The following is a 3,630-nucleotide window of genomic DNA, read 5'->3' as shown; positions in this document are numbered from 1 at the left end:
CGTGCTAGGCAAGAGCTCTACCACTGAGCTGTACCACCAAACATTTGTATTTTATTTTGAGATAGGGGCTTACTAAATTGTCCAGGCTGGCCTAAAACTTGGAATCCTCCTGCCTGAGTCTCCCAAGTAGTTGGGATTACAGATGTGTACGACCATGCCTGGCTTGTACTACACTTTTAAACAACTGGCAGAAAAATAGGGTTTACTTCCACCAGTATCACCATATACTAAGAATAGTGCTTTGTTCTGTGACATTACCAGGACAGAAAATTTTTCAGCTCTATTATAGTTTTATGGGACTGCTGTCATATGTCCTCTTTGTCATTGACTGAAACATCATTATTTGGTACATGGCTGTGGTGGGGTCCAGGGTCAGATTTAAAATTTCATTTAGAAAAATACAGTAATGTAGCAGAGTGCATTGGCACACGCCTGAAATCCCAGTAACGTGGGAGGCTGAGACACAAGGATCTCAAGTTTGAGGCCAGTCTCAGCCACTTAGCAAGACCCTTAGCAACTTAGTGAGACCCTGTCTCAAAATAAAAAAAAAAAAAAAAAAAGTGGGGATGTGGCTGAGTGGTAAAGCACCCCTGGGTTAGATCTCTAGTACCAGAAAATTAATTATTTAAAAGAAAAGAAAAATACAGTAATGTAGGCAGAGGAGCTAGCACCAAGTCTAGGCTGTATGAGGAATGCCTTTGAGGTGAGGGAGTCTGAGCTGGGACTCAGATACAGGCGTGAATTGAGAAGCACGGAAGGCCAGAAGATAGGGATGGTGGAGGCCTGGGGCAGATATAAGATTCAGGATATAGAAAGGTAGCCATCCTTTCTTAAACATGAAACAAAATTAAAAGATGCAGTGGAAATGATGAACATACAGAGTTATGTACAACTTTAGTTAATAAATGACATCATAGTTGACTGAGAAAGTATTTTCTGCATAGATAATTCTGATTAACATCCAGAACCCCTACATATCAATAGCAAAAGGACAAAGAGGCCACATGTCTTCCCTACCTCCCACTTGTTTGTGTGTCCATTTAATATAAGAAAATGGAAACTGAATGACCAGATGAAACCTTCCCCAACACTGAACCAATGTGAATTTGGTAATTGCCCTGTAGAAGATATGGAAGAGGAACAAGCATTTAAAGTTCTAGAAACAGAGATGAGACAGTTGAAGTATGCATTCTGCTTCAGTAAGAATGCTGACAGTAATTAGAAAAGGAAGTGATGACTTTAAGGCCCTCTGTATAGATGAAACTGCCTTTGTTTCAGTCCTAGACAGCAGTGGCCCCAAGCAGATATTGAATATCAGTGCTGATATTGAAATAATGGGAGAAATTCTGAAGAAAATTACCCCTTCCTTGGAAGAGTACCTGCAGTTGCCATCACCCACTACAATCTGCCATCTCCCATTCAAAGCTGCTGTGGAATGTTTAAATTTTACCTTTGACTACAAGTTGAGACTATTGATTCTTCAGTCTGGGAGGAGGAATTATTGGGGTCAAAGGTCTAAAATCAAAGAACTCTGAGAAAACACTCAGACAAAAGTCAAGCTTTTCCAGGAATGCTGTCTTTATTCTACTGACAGAGTTGTTCTTATTAGAGGAAAGCCTGATAGGATGATACGATGTATAGAGATCATTCTTGATCTTATACCTCAGTCTCCCATCAAAGGATATACTGAGCCTTATGATCTCAATTTTTATGATGAAATATGATTTTGGTATTTTTACAATGAGTTTGATGACTACTCTGGATGTCCTATGGGTTTTCCCATATGAGGAAGAGGTAGTTTTGATGGAATGGCCCCTGGTTGAGGTGAGTGTCCCATGCCTCACTGGAGAAGAGAATATGATATGAGCCCTCATCAAAGACCACCATTTCCTCCTCCTGGTCAAGGTGGTTAGAGCAGCAGCAGACATTGGAATCTTCCTCTTCCAAGTTCCTAGAAGAGGAAAACTAATGGCCTATGACAGGGAGGAAGAACTGGAGATTGCTACGAGGGCATGGTTTTCAGGGCAGATGAATTTGGAACTCCGCAGTAGTTCCTATGCAGGGTGTCATGGCTTATATGGCAATTGTGTGTGATTGTGGGGATATTGGGGATTGAACCCAGGGGTATTTTACTGCTGAACTAGGTCCCCAGCCCTTTTTATTTTTGAGACAGGGTCTCACTGAATTACTTACGGGCTTGCTAGGTTGCTGAGGCTGTCCTCGAACTTGTAATCCTCCTGTCTCAGCTTCCAGAGTTGCCAGGATTACAGGCAATTGGCACCATGCCTGGCTTATGTGGCGATTCTAGTGGACCTGTTATTACAACATAAGTAACTATCCCCGGAAATTCAGATGGACCTATTTTTGGCAAAGGCAGTCAGCGTATTAAACAAATCCATCATGAGTTGGGAACTTCAGTCAAAACTGGTGAGCCCTTAGAAGAATCTGAAGATTGGACCATTACCATTACAGGAACACAGGACCATTACAGAATGCACCATATTTTCTGCAGAATAGTGTGATCATCAATAGGCAGATGTTGAAGGATTCTAACGCAAGATTATTTGTGTGTGTGTGTGTGTGTGAGAGAGAGAGAGAGAGAGAGAGAGAGAAGCAGTATTCTGGAAAGTTTTTCTAAGACTAGTGATGAACTGAAGGAATCCTATGTATTTTTAAAAAATCTTTTGTTTAAAAAGGCAGCATTCCTATGATCACAGGTTCTCTGCATTTGAGGTGTAGTGAAATCTCTGCTATTCACCAGATACAGTGTTTTAGTTCCTTGCAAACATGGTTGGTGAAGGGAAAGGCAGGCCAAAACTAACACTGAAATTTTGAAACAGCAGCAGAGTGAGTGAATTTAAATTTTTGTTCATTGTTGGTGATTTTCACCCTCACCCCCCCCACCCCATGTAATTATTGTGAGCACCTGACTTTGTGGTCTCTATAAACATTTGAGGGGATGGGACAGGAAGTAAAATAACAATAGGGACTGGGGTTGTGGCTCAGCAGTGGAGCTCTTGCCTACCATGCTTGAGACACTGGGTTCAAGTCTCAGCACCACATATAAATAAAGGTCCATTGACAACTAAAAAAAATATTTAAAAAAAAGGTAACAGTAGTCTACATGTCCCTGGCATCTGTTCAGAGCAGTGTGCAGTATAATGTTCTTTGGTAAGAAACATTCTGATTCTTAAGTTTAGTAAACCTATAAAAAAGAGAGCCAGTTTATATGGTTAGGTAAGTAACAAAGAAGAAATACGGTTGACTAATTAGCTTATAGAAAATACTCAACCTCAATAGTAATCATGGAAATGCCAACTTAAAGGATATATTGTACTTTTGTCTCCTAAGGTGATAATAATTTAAAGATTATTACACATATTGATAAGTACTTTCTTCAATAAAGAATTTATTTATTTACTTATTTTGTTAGTGCTGGGTATTGAACCCAGAGCTTCCTAGGCAAGCAATTTACCACTGAGCCAATTCCAGTTCTCTATCTTGATTACACAAACCTCCTCATGTAATAAAATAACATACACAGATGATATACCAATATCAAATTCTGGTTTTGATGTTGTATTATAACCATGTCAGATAGAAACTGGGCGAAGGGTATGTACTGTCTTT

The 3,630-nt window shown here is 39.9% G+C and overlaps 1 pseudogene; it reads left to right on the top strand.

Annotated features, from left to right (window-relative positions):
- The first annotated feature begins 1,053 nt into the window (after nucleotides 1–1,053).
- LOC124962861 (heterogeneous nuclear ribonucleoprotein K-like) lies at nucleotides 1,054–2,553 on the top strand (annotated as a pseudogene).
- The last annotated feature ends 1,077 nt before the right edge of the window (nucleotides 2,554–3,630 follow it).

The sequence above is a fragment of the Sciurus carolinensis genome, chromosome 13 (genome assembly GCF_902686445.1).
Source record: "Sciurus carolinensis chromosome 13, mSciCar1.2, whole genome shotgun sequence".
In the NCBI taxonomy this organism is placed as follows: Eukaryota; Metazoa; Chordata; class Mammalia; order Rodentia; family Sciuridae; genus Sciurus; species Sciurus carolinensis.
The sequence above is the reverse complement of the archived record's forward strand: the minus strand, read 5'-3'. Positions and strand labels throughout refer to the sequence as shown.